At 38.8% G+C, this 22,287-nt stretch overlaps 1 protein-coding gene across 3 annotated transcripts in view; it reads left to right on the top strand.

Moving 5' to 3' along the window:
* The window catches only part of LOC112147333, a 253,750-nt gene that overhangs the window by 46,065 nt on the left and 185,398 nt on the right, over positions 1-22,287 (top strand). The window contains exon 2 of one of the 3 annotated variants that reach the window (XM_036216472.1): positions 12,365-12,408. The exons of 1 other annotated variant lie outside the window; for it this stretch is intronic. The gene's annotated coding sequence lies outside the window, so the exon portion shown is untranslated. Of the gene's footprint in view, positions 1-12,364; positions 12,424-22,287 lie in introns of all 3 variants that reach the window. One more of the 3 variants, XM_024273645.2, reaches the window with a different exon arrangement.

The following is a 22,287-nucleotide window of genomic DNA, read 5'->3' as shown; positions in this document are numbered from 1 at the left end:
ACACAATAAAGAGAAACAGAAAAACAATAGTGTGAATGCATTGAATGCATTCACACAATAAAAACAAATCCACACCACTTGACTCATCTTGACTCAGACGGAAAAGTCCATTCAAGGTTGTATTAGATATTAAAAAAAGATCAAAAAGCATCAGGTGCCTAATTTAGAAAGAAATGAAGAGAAAAGAAAAAAAAAAACATTCCAAAGATAAAAGTATGCGAGCAGAGTCTTAAATAATATTCACTAGCCTGCACCAACTGCAACTAAATTGGCCATATAGCAAGTAAATGTTTGATCCACCACATGGCTATTTAAGGTTTTCTTGCTAACTCGAGTATATGGTTAATAAAGTATCATAAATAATATATCTTATGTGTTTGCATGGATGCAGGGTTTGAGTTCTTGGGTTGGGGGCGGAGTTTGAAAGGGGAGTTGGGGTGTCCAGTGTTTTGCCCAGGGTCCCAGATTAGCTAGGACCATCCCTGCAAACACAGATGTAACTCTGTTGAATTTTACTTTAGTAAAACTAGAAGATGTGTTTGAAGTTTGTCAAAAAGTAACAACTTTCATCAAAACGTTTTGAGGTATAACAATCAAAAATTAGACAAGAACCGTTTTTGGTGGTAAAATGTCTCGCAGACACAAACATTCCCTCTAAATATTAGATTGCATATTCCGTGGCGCATAATTACTCCTCATTTGCTCAGCTCGCTGCTCCCCAACAAAGTTGCAGTGAAACTAAAAACCGTTTTTATTTTGACAAAGGCTGCTGAGGTGTTGCAGCTGTTTCGCAGGTCCTGCTGGGGAAGTAGGCTGTTCTCATCCTGAAGATCGTGACCAACCCTGTAGTTTCCGGCGTCCTGTTCACACCACCTGGCTTCAGTTCAGCTCCAGCTGAGCCTCCCAGGAGAGGACCTCCAACCCAGATCAGCTGCTTTCTTCCCCCAAAGCAAGCTTGGCTCTGAACCACTATGCAGCCGGGACGGCTTTTGGGGCGCCAGGAGCTGTAGAGCGTGGATGGATAATTATCCAGGGGTAAAGCCCACCTTGAGGTGCAATTAGTAGCGTGAGGAAGTTAGAGCAAAAGCTCCCTGGAGGGATCGAAAAGGGAGTGGAGCCAAAGCAGACAGCCAAGCCTGTTTCCACAGCATCTCTAGAAACCCCAGGGCCTGTCACCAAACCAAACCATGGAATCAAGGACAAGAAGCAGGGGATGTGACAAAACACACACACACATTTTCTCCATCTGTGACACAATATCTCAGACTCTGGAGTTCAATCTCCCATTTATATGTGAAGCAGTGTGAACAGCAAAAGTGGGATGAGGACATGCAGGTGTGAAGGGAATAAATATTTATCAGGTGGAAATCTGTGGAGAGAAAATAGATTTGTGCGTATCTTTAGATTTGTGCGCGTGTAATTCTTGATTTGTGCATAACTCTGGATTTGTGCATGTGTTGTTCTTGATTTGTAACTCATGCAATACACTATTTGGATAAGTGCAAAAATTATGGAATTAAAAAAAATACAAAATACAATTTACACACGCACACTTCAAATTACTAAAGCTTAATACTAATCACACACACAAATCTTTGAAAATTATGCATAAATCGCTTGTTATGGACATGGAAAAAAAAACACATTTAAACACAAATCTGATGTGAGACTCCTTTCACATCTCCAGGATTTGTGTGTAAGTGATGCCTTTAAATGCTGCCAGAATGCTGGATCATCAGTTTTCTTATAAGCTAGTTTGAACTTAGATTGTGAAACGACAAAAGTTACACACAAATTAAACATTGCGCACACGCATAGCCGAAGTTACACTTAAACAAAAAAGTTTGCACGCACAAATCAAAAATTACGCACACACAAATCCAAAGTTACACAAAAATCAAGAATTATGCACACATAAATTAAAAGTTTAAACAAAAGTAACACATTTTCACGCACAAATCCAAAGTTACGCACAAATCTAAAGTTGTAATGAAGAATTTTGTGTACACAAATCTATAGTTATGCACAAATCAAGAATGATGCAGTAACAAATCTAAAGTTACACACATATCAAGAATTAAAAATTGCATGAACCAATCCAAAGTTTCACACAAGAGGAATTATGAAGAATTCCGCACACAAAAGTTATGCACAAATCAAGAATTACGCACACACAAAACTAGTTAAGCATAAATTAAGAATTAAGCACATACAAATCCAAAGTTGTGCACCAAGCCCTAATAATACACAAATAAAGAATTACACACACAAATCTGAAGTTATGCACAAATCAACAATTATGCGGACACAAAACCAAAGTTACAAACAAATTAGGAATTACACACACACACAAATCAAAAGTTGTGCACCAGTCCCAAGTTACACACAAATAAAGAATTAGGCGCACACATGTCAGAGTGAGTCTATTTTCTCTCCATAGAGCAGAGGTGTGGAGGAAAGATTTCAGAGCTCTTAAAAAAAAAAAAACCTGTCCTCCTGTTAACTGCGTCAGAACATTTGCTCCTCTCCAGTGAAAAAAATCCCCCTGTAAGTGTGTTAAATCTAAAACCAGCCATTGGCACCCCGACTCTTTCTCTCAGAATGTCAAAGACTAGTGGCTTTTCATGGGCCTTTTTTCCTGCTTCTTTTTTCAAGTCGAGAGAGATAAAAACACAGTCCACTTTCATGGAGCCAGATGATGCTCCGCCTCCTGCTGGTGACCCCCCACAGGCGCTGGATTGTGACCCAGCATGCCCGGCCTCGGGGCTTCTCCTCTCATCTCCTTCCTCTGAGCGCGCTCCCTTCATATCTCTCCATCTCCACAAGTCCTTATCACAAAAAACACAGCACACCATATTTTAATCATGCCCCCTAAATAAAAGACACTTTCCCCCATTAACGGCACTGCGCTAGCAATCTGGGAAGCCGCAATGCGCAATCAGACCAATAAGCCACTGCCGCTGCTTGATGTATGACTGAGCTTTGAATGTGAACAAGATGGTTTTTGAAACTGAGAAATGTGGAGTGAACGCAGGCCCGCTGGCAAGAGAGCAAACGGGGGAAAGTGAATGAGTAATGCTCGGCTGAAGCTGCTGAGTGGCCTGCAGTGGAAGTCTGCGGTTAAGCTGGGCAGCTCTCAGGCGCGAGCTCACCGGATTGTGCGAATGCGAAGCCGAGTGTCGAGCAAAAGAGCCGCCGCGGATGAACAACATCAACTTATGTCATCATAATGTGGCCAATAAAACCAGGATCTGTTGATAGAGCTGCTACCTCTTATCGGAATTTCCTGACGGAACTTTACCAATCGCAGAGTTGTAGTGGCCCTTCGTATCTGGGATACATTTCCCTTCCATGTATTTATAACTTTGGACTCGCTCCAGCTCTGATTGGGACATATCGCTTTACACAGAGACGAGCCACAAACATGTGCTGTGTTGGGCAGGATGTGTGCGCTATTAATACAAGAAGAAATCAGGAAGAGCAATTTGACCGGAAGTTATCATTTCTTTTTTTTAATGGCAATAATAATATTTATTACTTTGAATCATTTCATGAAAGAAGAACCCTTCAATAGTGCATATTTGATTTGATTTACTACAAACACATTCATAAAACCCTAAAGAGTAGGGCTGGGTATTGATAATAATTTCCCAGAAACGATTCGATTGGATTCACAAGAGTTGGATCGATTCAATTCCGTTTTTTTTTTTTTTAATTATTATTATTCTTTCGATCCACTCAATTCGAGAACGTCAGGTTTTTCAAACACAGTGTTGGACAAACATCAGACAGCGACTTCGTTGAAATAAAGACGGTGGAGGTAAATTTGAGCCATGAATAGTGTGCTGTTTGATCTGAACATAGATGTAAGTGATGCTCGCCAGGTGGTGGGGGTGGGGAGATAGGGGATCCGCGGTACACGTGTGTGCTGAACCGTGGCGAGTGATCCGTACCCCTACTCCCTGCTCCGCTCCATTCTGATGACTTTACCTGTAGACGACTAGAAACACAGAGAATGTAAACATAGAGCACTCAGCAGGGGGTGTTGGGGTTCGGGGGTTGCTCCGCTCCAACAGGACAACTTGGAGGCGAATTCCTAATGAACCCTGCAGAAACCATGTCCTAGAGAACGATGGGGGTGTAGGGAAAAATTGATTTGGCGATGTATCGCGATATTTCGTTTGACAATACTTGTAAACTTGTTTCAGACTGTACAACGCCGTTTCAGACTGTAAAATGCCGCTATTTAAATATAAAATCAGCTTATATGGATATATAGTCATTGAAGATACAGTATATGTCCGTATATATGTATATTTATGTGTATAGGAATATATGTGTTTGCGAATGGTGTATGTGGGTTTATATTAATATATATGTGTTTATATCCTTATATTTTTAACTTACTACTTTTAATTATGTATTTATTTATTTATTAAACTTCATAGACTTTTTTTTAATGCAACTTTTTGTGGTGCCATAACAGATTAATTTATCCATTTGGGACATGAATAAAATTCAATTCAGTTCAAATGCTGACAAGATGATATTAAATTCATTGTTTATGAGCGTCCTTCTGTTTTGCCACCTTAACCCCCGACTGCTAGTACACTGCACATAGCTCACGGACCTCTTTGATCAGCTCTACACTGCGACCAAACAACAATAAGATTTTGCGAGAATCAGCTTGTGTTAAATGTTCAGTCAACCTCGCGGTTTTTGTTGTTAGGAAACATGTACTACTTAGTTTTGACTTTTGCTGGGTACTGAACAAAAACTCTATGGCACATTGCTGCCAGTATCAGTATACAGTTGAAATACTTAATGTTGTGATCGTTAAATAAAATCAATTTTACCATTTTAGTACAACGAAAGACATTTTGATATTCAGGTAGAGTTTTTTTCTAAGTAATTTTTCTTAAAGTGAAAAATTGTTCTGGCACAATCTTCAGATATATCGCAATACATATCGGGATATGTATTGTATTGCCAGGCTCTTGCCAATACACACTCCTAGAGAATGACAATTTTTTGTCCTGATTTTTGCTTAAAACTGCATATTTATAATTAAAAGACCACTGGAAATACTTTTATAATAGACCAAAAGATGACCAGAGTGGGTCTTTAATAAAAGGTTTTGTAATATTTCCAAACAAACAATTTACACATTTTCCTGCACTATACTTTCTGGGGAAATATCCTAAATATGTTCATAAAAAGGACCTGTGTGACTTGTTCATCAATGCACACATTAGTATTCTCCAGTTGTTCATGTCTTACACAGCTGTAACAGCAATCACTCCACTGCCTGTGGTTGCATGCTCATCTGGACGTCAGACTCCTCTTTAAACGGCTCGTACTATAGTTTTCGTCTCGTTTGGATATGCGGTGAGGAAATTAGTCTCCAAGGACAACTGTAACAATTCCAATCATGGCTGAATGTTGCTTACAGTCAGGCCGGGTTCAGGTATCGGATGTTGATCACTGGAGCTGCCGGAAGGTTTTGGCGGTCTCAAATACAGTAAAAACAGTGATTTAAGTCTAGGTTTTGCAACTTATGTGTTTCTCGCTTACTTTATCATATATTTATAATTAATTTGCTAGTAGTGATGTAACTGCTTGTTTTACCAAGTTAGCCATGATAGTCTGTAGCAAAATACTCCCACACACTCCACGAGGCTTTAAGCCTGAGTTATAGAGCATGACACGGGACATGGTATGGAGAGTTGATGAAAATGATTGTTGTCAAGCAAGTCAATCAATATTTATTGTAATTTAATCTGTGGAAAGACACAATTTTCCACATTTCTCTAATTGTAGGGATAAATATAGGAAAAGGAAGAAGTTGTAGGGGTATGGAGGCAATTCCGATTGTCTCATTCCAAAACTCGTTAGCCTTTGTGGTTGGATGTATTTTCCCTGCAAGCTGTAGTGCTGATGCATTTTCACAGATTGTATTCTTTGAGTTTAAATGTAGCATTTTATTATTCACGTTTAAAAGAACTGTGATTTTAAAATGTTCAAAGAAAGGGGTATTCACCTCTTAAAAGATTCTTAGATTTATACATAATAGCCCTAGAGATCCTCGGCATAGCCATTCATTCTGCGGTTTTGTTCATATTTTGAAGGTCCATGATTATGTGGCCATTCAACAGGACCAAAAATTGAAAAAATATGGCTTTAAATACTCAAAGTACAGCAGTACGTCTATAAACACTCAATGGCCACTCCTTAAAGAAGTTCTTGTTCCTCCTGTAAGCGAACTCTGGAAGGTTTCAGTACATTTTGTGCAATACAAAACCAACACCCATTTGTTAATTAGTGCAAATTGAAAAGTCTTCTCCAGTATCAGTCCAGATCAATATCCTCATTGGAAAAAAAGAAACATAAACTCTTGTGCACGATCAGGTCAAAGCAGAAGGTCAAAAACTGCGGTACAGACATCGTTACAGGACGGGGAGAATTGAGGACAAAAAGTTAAATACAGACCAGACAGTACTGAAAACTAAGATGTTAATGTCTGAGGTTGTTACTAGTGGAAAGCAAATGAGCCTCCTTATGTGTAAGAATACCAGTCTTATGATACTAGGAGCAAACTGATCCAAAAGACCTACCTTCTTCAGCTCTCATATACTTTATGCACTTTTCAGAACGCCTCCTTTTTGCCTCACATATTAACTCGCTCTGCGACTTCATCAATCAGCCTGACACCAATCAGCAAGAATCCGCCGCGCTTTCCGTGTTTATGAAACTAAATCATTTTTCCAGTGTGTCGCCAGTCTCAGGAATATGTTGTGCATTTCATACCTGGATCTCCTCTAAAGACACACTCCTTTGAACAGAATTAGGAGCAAATTGGCTTCCCTCTTGCTCTGACAGAGAAGGTTGAACGGGTGTATTAACCAGAGGTAATTGAATACAGAGGCAACAGTGCACAGTTTAGCACGGGGGATTAACCCTTGCACCGCTGCTCTTTCAACCAAGCGCTAGAAAAGAAGCCGCCGTGGCTGTGCTGCTGTTCTCGAAATATTTAGGATTTGGGGCCTTTGAGACTGCCTCAGTTCCACTCACCTTATTGCTATTTATCACAAATGACAGGCGGAGAGAGAGGGGAGGGGGGGCTGAGAAAGTATCACCTTTCTGCATGAGCAATGGAGCTGTCTTATTAGTCATGGTGAGGAACCCAACTGGGTGCCTAGAAGAGTTCCTTTTTTGAAAGGCGACAGACAAAGGCACCAACACTTCTTTCGCATATTTTTTAGATGATTTCACTATTTAATGAAAGATCCACACAAATGTGCGGATGTGGGGACAGGAATAGTCGTGAGCATCTGAGACTTAGCTATGACTTGTCCACGATGATCCCTAACTCTTGGCGAGGAACACACAATTTACATTTCATCATTCTTTTTTTGTTGTCGTGTATAAAGTTTGGTTCTCAGCACTCTGAAAACATTTCAACCTTGAATTTCATTTTTTTTTCTAAAATTGCTGAATGAATGTGGCTGTCAGATGGACATGAGATCAGCAACAATGTCCACATATATACAGCTGGCAACTGCTGGAGCCAAACAGGGAAAAGGTCAACATCGAATGAAAGTTGGTATAAATCTCTGGTTGGTTTGCATGCTCACTTGAATGTCATTGCAATGACTTTGCTGTCAATGAAAAACATACATCTTATACAGTGTTCCCTCGTTTACGCTACATTCTAAAAAACGACTGGTAAAATAGAATGAAAACAAAGATCTTTTTGCAATCTGAGATTGAACACATTCTGTACAGGAGACCTGGCATGTGTATAACTGGAATTTAATGTTGTTTGAAAGAAGATTGTGGGCAGCTAAGAAGAATACCGCCATAAAGAGGAAAACTGATTCGCTAGCTTGGCGCTACATTGGTGGTTTCTAATGTCGTCATTACTTTCTACCAATCAGTGGGTGTTAACAATGACTTCGCCTCAACCGTCCTGTTCAATTTTTCCATGTACCTACAACAGATAAGGGCCCTCAAGATGTAATGGTCAGAACTGTTCAGTGGGTCCATTTACAATGGAAATTGTAAATATGAAGATGAATATTTATAAAATGTTCATATTTATTTTACTTCGGCAATTGGTGACGTCATATTTACAGTTTAAAAAATAAAGTACTGAGCAGCACTAAATAGTCCTTTGCTATATAGTTTTTTAGTAGTTAGGGAGTAAGGATGAAATTGAAGCAGAACCGCTGTGAACTTATAAAAGTCTCAAATAGCATTAGCTGTGTATTTTTTCTATGAGAATGTTGAAACACAATGTTTTGACCATCATCCACAGGCCTGATTTTTTTCAGTTTAACAAAGTTTTTCCCTCTTCAACTAAAACAACAATGTGTTGCAGTGGAACAAACTTCCCTGCACAACTAAACCACTTAGCTCAGTGAGATTGTGGTCATATTCAAGTGAGCATCATTCAAGCCCTCAACAAGCTTTTGTTTTTGATACAAACGTGTTTTGTGCTTTAATCAAACAGGAACAGCACACTCGAATGTGTTTTCTGGTTAAAAAAAAACACTCGGAATTCTTCTTCTTCTTCTATGCACTTCAATAAATCGGTTTCAAGTTCAAGGTCTTTGAGTAAGAGAACAGGTAAAAAGATATACTTTGGTATTAAATTCTATTGGAACAGGACTCCCAGCATACCTTGGGTTTTGTCATTTATAACAAAACAGTTTTCTGCACAGAAGCTTCTCATTGTTTATGTGTGCAGCTGCTGACTCAAGTGAGCATTGAAAGTCTCGATTGTTGAGCAGAAGCTTTAATTTTTGAAGAAAAAACCTTGCAAAGAAGATGTATATCTTTTTTTTACTTTAGATTTTTTTTTCAAGGAGACATTCTTAATTGTGTAGCTTGTCCTTCTCAGCCCTTAAATCCTACTGGTCAGTTTATCAATTGTTGTCAAACAAACTCGCTGGAAAAGTAGTTTCCAGAAAGAAACCTATAAGCTATAAACCTATAATTACTTGATTAATACTTGTACAATTTTTTTTCTCTGATTAATGTTACTCTGTTTTGATTTTAAAAAAAGTACCTTTTTAAAAGTACTGTGTCTTCGGGACTGTAGTCGAATGCGCACTGTAAATGAATGGTCTATTTTCTTAATTATGTCATATATAAGGAACACACACAAAAAAAAAAAATCATTGAGACAAAAGAGACAGAGATGAGTCCAAATGTCAGTCAGAGTTTTTTAAATGCATTCACAGTAACTCTAGAACTTGCTTGTAAAATGCTACACGTTAGCCACGTTTGAAAGGTTAGCTGCATTTGAAGCATTAGCTGTATTAGCATGTTCAGAATATTCTTAACTCCCAACTTTGTATGCACCTTGTAAAACACCAAACTAATTCTGCTAAAACAAAAGTTACTGTGACTACGCTAACTCCCAACCTTGTCAGTAACACGTAGTAAAGACAAAGTCCAACTCTGCTACATGTTAGCTGCATTAGCATTTTTACAACAACACACGAACTTGCTTGCAACTCCTAAAAATAACACAAAGTGTTTGAATTGTTTTAGCTTTGTTTTTTATCTAGTGTTTTTATGTAATTTATCTGTATTTTTATTATCTGTTAACATTTTAGATGTGTTTTTATTGTTCTTTGATCCTTTAACGTGGAGCGCCTTAAAAAAACGTAAGCTTAAACTAAGACAAATGTACGTGACTACGCTAACTCCACAGATTGTTAGTGACAAGAAATAAACAAACACAATAGGACTCTGCTACATGTTAGCCTTGTTAGCGTATTCACAATAACAAATAAACAAAAAAAAAACAAACAAAACCGAATACATTAAAACTAATGTTACTGTGTCTACGCTAAGTCACAACTTTGCTAGTAACAAGTAGTTAAGACACAGTCAAACTCTGGTACATGTTAGCTGTCAGTATTCACAAAAACACGCACACTTGTTTGCAACTCCTTAAAATACCACTATGTTACTATGATTACGCTAACTCCGTTCCTTGTTAATAACACATAACAAAGAAACACAGTCGGACTCCGCTACACGTTAGCCTTGTTAGCATATTCACAATGAAGCCAAACTTTAAGAAATGTTTAAGAAAACAAACCAAAACACAACAAAACCAATGTTACTATGACTATGCAAGTAACAAGTACTAAAGACACAGTCCCGCTACATGCTGTAGCCCAATAGCCCAATCCGAATTATTTCCTTCTCTCTAACCCTCCATTTGTAGTGCTAGGAGTGTCCAAAATAGTTTTTTTAAGGGTCAACCCTCCCAGCGGAGGGATACAGAGCCCTCCGTCGCGAGTGGGTTTCGTGTCCCGCTGTGCTGGGGAGGAGAAGCACTTTTCTTCAAGTGGGTGCGCTCTAACGCAGAGATGGTTTACACGTTTAAGCAAGATCGTTATAAAACCACTGTTAATATGCATATTCGAGTGCTGAAAGCTCAGCAGTAACGCTAGCTGACCGGCGACTGCTGATGACGTCATCGAATGGAAGTGACATTATATTCGGGGGACACTATTTTTCCACAACACTCTGTTTGGAGAGCTAAATGTAGGGGTAGGGAGAAGGGAACAATTCAGATTGGGTTAATAACACTCAAACTTATTTGCAACTCCTAAAAATATTGTTTGATAGCACTAAAACAAACAATACTCTGAATACGCTATCTACCAACCTTGTTACTAACAGGTAAGAAAAAACAGTCTGTCACGACTACACAGCATATTCACAATGACACCCAAACTTGTTTGCAACTAGAAAAAAAAAAAAAAAAGGCAGACATTTTGACTGAGCTCCGTTTACCCCCCGAAACGCACTTCAACATTCAGCATGAATCAATCCATATATAATGCGATCTAAATTAAAAGGTGCACTGTTGTTTTTTTGCAGAAAATTAAGGCTTTTAGGAGCACCTTATAGTGCAGAAAATATGGTAAGGTAAATGTTTAGAAAGTCATGGACCAAAATGGAGAAAAAGGTATGGAGAAAGGAAAGAAAAAAAGAAGCCGCAGAGGCAAGACCGTGAATGGGAACGCACTGAGAAGTACCCTAATTGTTCCAAAGGGAATTTGACTCACACATGAGTGCGTTCGGCAATATATAAAGCACAATCAACAAGAGGGAAGAGTAGAAAGGGCCTGAAAGTAGATGGAGGAGGGGCGGAGGAGATAAAAACCGACAAAGTGCGAGAGACAGAAAATAAGAGATCTACTATGTCTCCATTTCCACAGAACCGCAGTCTGAGCTAGTTTCCACCAATTACATTCATGTCAGTGTGTGTCTTGGATTCAAAATGCAACAACAGCCCCGAGGGGCCTTCACTCTCCTGGTACACGCTCAGCATCTCTCCTTCCCCTGCTTCCCTTCTCACACACACGCTCGCAAACACGCAAACACAACCCACCCACAAAAGCAAAGCAGACTCGGTGTATCGCACTCATGCACATTATAATCTCATCACTCTCGCTAGCTTTGTCTCTTTTTGTCACCCACGCACACTTACTCACACACCCACCTTCTAACCAGCCAAACGCTTTCCCACCCAGCATCCACTAACGCACAATCTAAGCCACACAACCCCCCCCAATGTCACTCTCCTCCACTTTCTTCCAAAACCATTCTCCTACTCTTTCCTCCTCAGGCTCTCCATCCATCCATCAATCCATGCATCCACCACCCCTCCGCCTCCCCCACCTCCCCTGCATCTCAAACTGCCTCCATGCACTCTCGCACCACTGCCCACATGGATTTTTTTTGTTTCTTTTTTGTTCACGTCCCATCATGAGGATTTTTATCATGCCTGTGACACACAGGGCCGTGATTTTTACTGGTGATAATAACATCAAAATTAGGACTTTAACTGAAAAGAACAGACAGCTTTCTTGGTGATTGAGAAGTGGGTAGTGGGGGGAGAACGAAAAAATAATGGATTAAAAGCAAAGCAGAGAGGAATAAAGACGACGCAAGCTATGTTAGAGAAGCTTACAATTATGGCTGGCATGTAAGTGCACAGAGAAAAGGAGATGTGGAGAGAGAGAAGAAAAAAGTGGACATGAGGTGAAGTGGAAAGTGTGAAAGGCATTCAGTCAGAGTGCTCTGGGAGGAGCATGACGAGGCGTCCTGGAGAGCCGTGGACAATTAGGACACTGTTATTGAGTGGGGAGATGAATGAATAATTGACAACTTACTGTATGAATGGCAGAGACGGGGAAAGCCAAGGCTGAAAAGGGGACTGGCGGAGTGGCCCGAGGAGCGTTTCAGGAAAAATACTCACTGATACAATTTGGGTGATGTAAATTATAAAACTTAACCATCCATACGTTTTCAATATGTTCTCTATCTTGTTCAGGGTGAAGCTGGAGCCTATCCCAGATGTCTTTGGCAGGAGCTGAGGTGCGCTCCAGACAGGTAGCCAACCATGCACTCACACTCACCGTACAATCCGTTTAAAATCACTGGTCAACGTCCATGGAAATAAAAAAAAACACAGACAACCTCCTGCTGGGATTGAGACGGGGGGCTTTTCCCCTCTTGAATCTTTCAACCGCAGCCCTGCAAACTGATTTGATGCAGGAGTTTGTTTTTCTAAATAGCAACGCCTCTGGGATTCTCCAAACCTCACTCTTATACTCACAGTTCACAGCGAGGGCTATGGATTATCAGTAGAACAAGAGCATTTTTCCTGGAATTCTTTAAAGCACCACAAACACAACTCAGTTAATCTCCACTTTATTGCTTGGAGGCAGAAATCTTAAAACCTCAGCGAACAAAAAGCTAAGCATGTAAGAGTTTTACGTAATTAAGATGGAATAATGTTCAACAGAGGAAAAAAAAATTGCTCTATTTATAATTTCTTTTTTTTCACATCTGTGTGCTTGGATAGTGCAAATTTCATTAACTGTGCAGGAACAGGTCATCATCACCGCACAACCATCATAGCTCATTGAGTTCTGCATGAGTCAACATCAAAAAGGCTGTTAGTCTTCGCCTGGCTTTCATCGACAGACTTGATTAAGCGGCACAACAGCACCACATCCAAAGCTGCTGATCAAATTGTCAAAGCGCACCACAAACATGCTAACAAGGCATCGACACCAGCCTGGAAAGATGAGAACAACATCATCACTTATATTAGGCGCACTACAAGCTCTCCGATGGCCTCAAGGTCATATGTGCATGCTCAGACATAATAGGATTTTATATCCCCAAGTTTTTGGAGTAGTGCATGTTTCCAGCTTAGTGGTGGTAGAGTGGAAGATTGTGAGTTCAAATCCATGGACAAGTCTTTACCTGTTTGACACTCAGGATTCAGGGGTTAAACTACTGTTGGTTCCTTGCTAGGACATGGGTCAAATGCAGAAAACAAATTTCACACACCAATATGTGCGGCAACTAGTGGAACTTCTTTTTAGTTTTTGTGTTTGACATGAAAAGTCACTTGATTGGTGGTATACCACCTCAGACAACCCAACCTCTACATTGCTTTGTTGTCATGTCATTTTGCTTATAAGAAAAATTGGACAATAACTTTAGTAGCAATGTCTCGCCATTTCAGTTTCCCATTTTTCTATATCTGTGAAATGCTGTAACATTCTTTGCAACATTGATTCAGGTCATTAAAGTTTTTGCTCTTGCACATCTCAGTTAATGTTCTGGCACAGAATTGAGTTGAGGTTTCACTCAAAAACATCCTATATTTGTTTTTTAATGTTGAGTTTATGTTTTTTGTCTTATCATTGCCCTGCTGCATGGCAGATATCCAACAATTATTATCTTTCAAAAGTATTTGCTACAAACAATCTCTCAGACAAAATCAGAAACTGTGTAGTATCAAGTGTTAGCACATTATTGTTAAATTGTGCCATTAGTTGTCACACTTCTTGTTAGTGCAGGGCGATGTGACAATACATATCGTGTGGACGATATAAAAGTGTCTATCGTGCCATTTCTCTTCTATTGTTTCTATTGTTTTATTCAGTTACAAGTTACTTGAAAAAATAAAGTAAGACAAAAGTAAGTAATGAAATTTTTGTCATTTTTTTTTCAGAGAATAACTGAACGTATACTTTGCTGTGGTATATCGTGATATATATCGTTTTTGTGATATGAAATAATCTAATCATGATATATAATTCTAGAAGCGATACTTCTAGTTGTGTGCAATTTTTTTCTCCGCTTTTGACCTATCTGCTGGGGGAGAGGTGAGCTGCAGACACAGCTGCACACAGGAGCCATTTGGTGGTTTAACCCCCCCCCAAACCAACAAGTATTAAGCAGGGAAGCATCAGGCCCCATTTTTAGAGTCTCTGGTACGACTCAGCCGTGATATGAACCCACGACTTTCCAATCTCAGTTTGGACACTCAACCAAAAAGCAGCTGAGCCTTTCACTATAGTGAAGTGTTTCTACAGAAAGTAGAAAGTAGTAAATACTGATAAACAAGGATGCTTGTTACTAAATTATTGTAATTATTATTAATGTTCAATTATTCAAAAAGTCTTTGCTGCTTAACTGTTATTTTCTGAATTTGGGTTGCAACCTATAACCATCAGAGGCAAAGTGAGGTTCTGTGTCTTGTCCGAGGACTCCAGGACACATGGTAGGGCAAGGCAGGAATTGGACTCAGATCACCCCGTGGTGCAAATGTATGGCACCCCATGGTGCCCTACCTCTGCGCCACAGGGCACCCTACCTCTGGGCCACGGGGCGCCCTACCTGTGCGCCATGGGGTGCCCTACCTCTCTGTTATGTGGCGCCCTACCACTATAACTAGGTACATACCTCTATAACTATTTACAGTAAAGATGACTTTTTACCACATAATATAACTATATTTGTAATATTGTTAAAAAGTTGCTATTTACCAAAAGTTTTTTTTTTTATTAGTTGTTGCAGGTTGAGTAAAAAAAGATGTTCTTGTTCATAACCTTCAATATTTTTTGCAAAGCAACAAACAGCAAAGTGATTACTCTTCATTTCAAGTATCATCTTTGTAACAAAAGTAAACTCTTTAAATTATAAAGTCTGTTTAACTTTATAAGTAAATATATCAACTTAAACAACCTGAGACAAATGAAAGAGCGAACACCTTGTACATTCAGGTATTTTGTCACAACATAAGTAAACATTAAAATAACCCAAGGTATATATAACCGTGTAGTCCAAATTAAATAAATCAGACTTCCAACCCGAGACAGCAGGTCTGGTAAACATCTATGCTTATTTTACTCTCATGTAAACATATTGAAATGTGCTTACTACTTAATTAAATACATTTAAACTTTCACAGACTCACACAATTGTCTGGAAGAAGTGCTTAAACTAAGACAATGCCAACTTTTCTTCAAGCTGCTCTGGACTCACCATTTCTGCAACTTACTCCACTGATTTGGTGTTTGTGTGTAAAACAATGTCAGCGCCGATTGGCAACCATGAAACATCACGCCGTTTTTGGCTAATTATAATCGCCTGTTTCCTCTTCTAACATTAGATAGCAAAAACAAAAGTGTGTTTCTATGCACGGTTTATCAAATAAATTTAAAGTACATTGGAAAAACTAAATTTTAGGAAAGTAAAAAAAAAACAACAACTTTATTTTAAGAAAATGTATCTTGTTTCTGTGTTGTGAGAAAAACAATCATATTGAAAATGTTTTTAAATAATTATAATATTAGTTAAAGAATTATTGTGACTGGGATATTTATATTGAGAATTGTTGGTATTAGTATATAGTTTTTTTTTAGCTTGTTTAACTTTTTTTTCAAATTTGAAGAATTTGACTTTTTTGCTTGAGGGAGAGGTTTGATTTTGCAGGAAACAATTGGATTCTCTATTAGTTCATCCATTTTCTAAACCTGCTTAATCCAGTCTTGGTTTACACGGTTGCTGGAGCCTATCCTAGGCACTTTCAGGGAAAGGCATGGTCACACACTGGATCGTTTGCTAGTCCATGGAGTGGAGAAGTATAATGTAATCTAAATGGACAGATTTACCAACAGCTATGTACAGACAACTTAAAATAATTTTGGTAAACAGGAAGCACAGCAAACACACCCTAAAGACTATTCATCAGTTTTGGTCAGATTAGTTCATAAAAAATGGAGATACAGGCTATTTAATTAGAAACAATTAAAGACCAAATTTACAACCTGAGGCCTATCTGTCTCAGTAACTAAAATAAAAAATACTATTCTAGTAGAAAAGCTCATTAAAATAATCATATCTATTTCACAAGAGCTTGGCAGACACCCATCACTGTTGCTTTGTATATGCTGTAATTCCCATGACTCGGGTCCTGCTTATACATAAATTTATCAACAACTGAAATTAAATTAAAAGTGTTTGGGTGAATTAAGCCTTAAATGAAATTTAACATAAAATCCAGCCTGATTATTTAGGTAAACATGAAAAATCTCTTTGTAGTATTTTTAACCTGTCTGTGCTCTATACTCTCAATGGAGAGACAGTTGTATTAGACGTAAATGACGCTCGTAGAAAATTGTAGTTTTTTTGGCTCTTGTTTCCCTGTATAGTGTGAGATATGACTTTAGGGTGTATTTATTTGACAACAATCCTCAAAACTGCAAAAAGACAAGTAAAGGACTACATAGGCCACGAGGAAAAATGATCAAATTACGTTATAATGTTGAAATGTCAGTTGTGAAAAACTGAGAAGAAACAGCAAGGAGACGGATGCTTTGCTCTGAAGCAGAGGAGGTTGTTGACTGAGAACAGCTTCTGGGTAGCGACAGGTGCAGCTGCCCTGAATTCTTTAAAGCCAGCTTCTTTGTGTGTGGCGGAGAGATGCCAAAATAGGTCTCACTCGTGCTCCTCTGAGAGCAGCCTTTCATTGGTCTCTCCCGACCTGAGATGGGAGCTGCAAGGAGACCAAAGCGGGAGGAAATGGAAGTTTAAATTGTTTTGAGAGAGGGCGCCAAAAGAAAGTTATTGCGCTCAGGGAAGTTATGAGTGTATTTATGGTTCTCTGAAAATAAAAGCATTTGGCCCTTGCTGTTGGGAGCTGTTGTGATGGATATTGGGTAAAGGACTTTTGATGGATGGATATAGTCTGGGCACCACTGAGGTGTTAGTGCGGAATGACTGCACTACATTTATGCCATCAGAGGTAACAACATCTCCACCTTCTTGGGTCCTGTACTCGATCTTCAGACCAAATTGATTGGGAACATAATTTTGAGTATTTTGTCCTCTTTAATAAGTGACTCTAAACCCTCTTATGTTGCATTACTCTAAGCTCGGAATTGGGCGTTCGAGCGACTGATTTTAACGAAAAGTCTATGATAACGCACATAAATAAGCGTTTCGGGTGTTCAAAACCCTAGCATTTACGGGTAGCTAAAGCAAGTTTTTTTTTAATCCATTTTTTGCCTCTAAGTAAGAAAACATTTGCACCCATTGAGTCCATTTTGAAAGTTAAACCAGTTGAACTTTGACCAATCAGGGACCCGGGTTTTTAGGATCTTTGGATGAAGTCTCTTGTAATTCACAAAGGGCCAACTGTTTGAAAACTCATTATAGAGGAGAAATGACTATCCGTCCAACCATCCATCCAACCATCCATCCATCTTCTTCCATTCGTCCAAGACTGGGTCGTGATGGCAGCATTCTATGCAAAGATACCCAGACTTCCCTTTCCCGGGTCACCTCCTCCAGTTTTTCTGGGGGGACCCCGAGACGTCCCCAGGCCAGTCAAGAGACGTAGCCTCTCTAGTGTGTCCTGGGTCTTCTCCGGAGCCTCCGCCCAGAATTCCAAGAGTCCAAGCCAAGATTCCGTTATGTCGCCTGGATTGGGGTCAGAATGTGGTTTGGGTGGCAGTCGAAGGCGAGTCCAAACCCCGGTCATGGAGAAAATAATAATTTTATGACACCAGGGCTATGTCCGAATGCCTTCACTACACTCTATATAGTGCGTTGCCATTTTGTAGAGCTGCCCTAATCTACAACTATGTCCAAATTCCCACCCTGATCCCAAAATACTAAAACCTATATAGTGCGGGACTATCTAGTTCCCTGAATTTTAAAAGCAATTTGGATACCATGCTCACTACTTTTCTTTAGTTTTTTTTTAAAGCAGGATATGATGTCACCGATTTCACAAAGTAAAAATCAAATCAATACGAACATTTCACGAACATTTGTGACTCCACTGTGTTCTGATGATGAAAATGTAAATGGTTTATTAAAAAATTACATTTCAATATGTATTTGTTTTTTGCAAAAATTGTTCATGTGTTGTAGTCTTTATTTGCTATATTTCTACGCTAGTTTTTCGCAAGGACTTTTGGGAAATTTCTAAGGCACTCGATTTTGGAATTGTAGATTCGGACAGCACTAGACGATGGAAAACGCAATGTATTGTGAGTAGTGAAGGAATTTAGACAATTCCAAAATCGAGTGCCTTAGAAATTTCCCAGAATTCTCAGCGAGAAACAAATAATGTGCATCGATGCTCACTAGATTTGGGAATATGGAACAAAATCTTTTGCGTTTGGATAATTGTTGCAAATATAAACTATCAAAATTTGTATCATCAGAACACACTGGATTTATCAATAATTATTGTAAATTCTTGTATTTTTTAGGTTTTCACTTTCTGAAATTTGTGACGCCATAATTCCAGTTAAAAAAAAAATAGTGTCCAAATTCCTTTTAAAATCCAGGCCACTAGATAGTTTTGTAGTAGTTATGATGGGAATTCAGACATAACTCAAGCCTTTCATATATTAAAATAGAGTTGTGGAAAAAAAAAAAACTTCAGAGATGTCACAAATTCCAACTGTAGGTACCTGTGCTAGTTTTGGGTAGCGAGCGGCAGAGCTAAAGTACATATAAAAACTCACCTTCATTTGCGTTCTTGAACATGCCACACATGCCCGCTGTGTATGTAAGCATCAGACAAAACCACAAAGGATCCTGTGAAATCTCTTTTTCGTGTGATCTCAAACATTCAAATTCCCTTTTGGCCGTCCTTGTTTAAAGGCTGCAATTAAGCGAGGTAAAATGATAACGGTTTCATCTCTAGCATCCCCTCGGTAAACACTGCCGTGAGGTTCAATTAACCAGCAGCTAATGAGCAAAGTGGGGGTCTGCCTCAATATTACACCATTGTTCATTGGCGATTTTTAATTAATGCGTTTTGAAGTGAAAATCGCAAAAAAAAAGTTTTGTTTCCTTTTTAGTGATGTGAAGGGAGGGGATCAGAGTCTTAATTATAAAGTAGAAGCTTTAAAGTGAGTGGGATTTAAACTTTTAATTAAAGAAGAAATTGATGCAACCAACAGACTGATTTAGCTGCCACACCTGAAATTCTCTCTTTCCATCAACTTCTCATTTCTCCCGCCCTCAGAGGTGCTGTTTTTCTCCTCGCAGAATGTCGTTATCAAACCGGATTAGGGACTTTGAGAGCCCCGCTCTCAAATACCGAAGATGGGAGGAGCGAGAGAAGAGGGGGCATACGAGGGACCGGCTCAGTCACTCCATCGGATTTCTGAGATTGAATTTGTGAGGTTTAGTCTAAAATCTTTGAGTCGTGTTCTGCAATCTTTTTGCGTCTCTTCTCTGCCTCTGCATCCCCCACCCCACAGCTGCTTTCTCTTAACAGCACACGAGGATGTTTTCTTAGCAGCGATAAATTAAGGCTGAAGTGATTAGCGTGGTGTGAAATGTGATTACATACGGAAGCTTTGCCGATTTGTCGAACAGATGCCCTTTACCAGCTAGACTTTGGTAGGTTACAGTGTTAAACTCAGTCTCTCCTGCAGCTGGAGATCCCAGCAGACGCGAGCAGGTTAATTGCCTTGATCATGGATATAGCCCCACCATACCTGTTGGGAATGCTCCTCCAAGTGCATTTGTTATTGGCTGCTAACAGTCATCCACGCTCTTCAAACCTACGCAAAATAACAGTTGAGAGGTCTATTTGCAGAAGGAGACCAAGGAGCTGCTACGATGATGGGATGTTGAGTCATGACAATAAGATCAGAACAAGAGTTCGGCATTTACTAGTCATTAAGATTAATGGGTTCCATCAATAGCATCAGAATTTGAGGCAAAGTGCCTCTATTTTTTTTTAATGGAGTCAATTCCACGAGGGTGGGATAGCGAGGGAGAATAATAACCAGCGAAAACGCTGACCTCCTGTTGTCTCAACCCTTTCGCCTGTGTTGCTGTGATTATGCCAATCACTGTCATTAGCATTCTCTGCTATTAAAGTGATTTCTCATGCTTTGTTGCATGCATGCTAATGACTAACAGGCAGCTCTCGCCGTGTTTCAGCTGCACATATTATCCACAGGTCCTTCTTCAAACGCTAATCTGAAACAAAACAGCTCCTCCAGCTGTACTGTATTAATAACAGGGCTCGCAGCCCGCTCTCTACTCCTGATTAAGACAATAACTCCGCGCTGAATTCATCTACTACCAAATCAACTCATCGCTGTTATGGCTCAGTATTATTCTGATCTCTCATTCATCTTTCTCTCTCCCTCAAACTCGTTTCATTTCACATATTTAGCTTTTTTTTTACTACTTGAAAGTTACAAAATGAAGAGGATTACATATCTGCCCTTAAAACCCTCTACTTCTTTAACGCAGTTGTCTCTCAATTTGTGAGTTTCTTTTTTTTCTTACTAATCTTCCTCTTGAAATTCCTATGTCCCTAATATGTTGTCCTTTGTTGTTTCTATCCTGTTCTTAAAGTCTCCCAAGTTATCTGGCTTTCTTTAAGGTTTGCTTTGAATTGCTCATTAACCAATGTTGACCTGATGCGATTGTTTCTCAGCTTAAAAAATGTCTTTCAAAACATTACAAAGAGCTTGAATATAGAATTTTTTAGATCAAATTACCCAATTTTCTAGAGTATAAATAAAATTTTTTTTCCATAGTTTGGTCACTAATACTCTGGAAGTGACTTTGCAATGTATTATGCTATAATCCCACTGCCCTCAGTGACACGTGTTCAAGCAACTATTTCCCATGAAAAGTCTATTTAAATGCACATTTCAGGCTTCCATGTTGTGTTCATGAATTAGTACGCAAATCTTTCGTCTGTTTTTGTGCTCTATGCACGACACATGCAGCCTTTGAATGTGCACTGAAAGCTAAACCAATCAGGAACTCAAATTTGATAGTGACAAATGGACGGCGTCCTTTTTTTTAATTAACAGAAGTGCCAACAGTTTGAAAAATGATCATGAAGGAGAAATTAATAACTGCAGTTTGTGCCCGCCCGGAATTATGCGACATGAAGCATTTGTCTAAATTCATTCACTACTCACTATATTGTGTACTAAATACATTGTGTAGTGCTGTCCGAATCTACAATTCCAAAGCCGAATGCACTAGAAATTTCCCAGAAGTCTTTGTGAAAAACTTTGTGAAAAAACATTAGCAAATATAGACCACAATCCTTAGCAATTTGAACAATTTTTTCCAAAAAAAATGTTTTTTTATTAAAGCATCCACATTTTCATCATCAGTGGATTAATACCTAGATGTCAAGAAATGTTCGTATTGATTCAATTTTCACTTTGAGAACTTGGTGACATCGTGTATGATGTTTAAAAAAACGTAAGAAAAGTAGAGAGCATGGTGTCCGAATTGCGTTTAAAATTTAGAGTACTAGATATAGTTTTCTAGTAGTTCGTACACATATCCTTTTACATATCGGAATAGAGCTGTTAAAGAAAAAGACTGGAACAAGATTTCCAAGATTCACATTTCACATCAAGCCTCTTCCAACTGTAGCTATATGCATTAGTGTTGGGTAGAGACGGTCCAGAGTGAACAGTGTTTGCTAAAAGCTTTTTCAAGATCAGCGTACCGGGCGTTCATGAAGGGCACTCAAGAACACAGTGTTCAAGAACCAGCATACAGCATGTTCTTGAACATGCAACACATACATGGTATGAATGTAGTATAACACTCAAAACAAAACTCTCAATTTACCATCTTTATGTTTTCTAAAGAAAACATTAACATTTTAAAAGGCATTGTAAAGAAAAGATTTATAACAGATGTTAACAAAGATTTCTATGATTAAAAAGATTATCTATTTTATTATGTCTAGTTATCATCTTAGCTGGATTTGCCATGAACTTTATAACTTTATGTTAGTAGAACCATTTATTTGTTAGCTGATTTTAGTACATAAAAGACTATTTAGCTCAATTTTAAAAAGCCATTAAGAAACGGGAGGCATTTACTAAAGTATACCAGCAGAAAAACTATTAACATTGAAATGGGTGAATAAAG

This window comes from Oryzias melastigma, linkage group LG17, assembly GCF_002922805.2.
Source record: "Oryzias melastigma strain HK-1 linkage group LG17, ASM292280v2, whole genome shotgun sequence".
Classification (NCBI taxonomy): Eukaryota; Metazoa; Chordata; class Actinopteri; order Beloniformes; family Adrianichthyidae; genus Oryzias; species Oryzias melastigma.
This window is presented reverse-complemented; position numbering and strand designations above follow the sequence as displayed.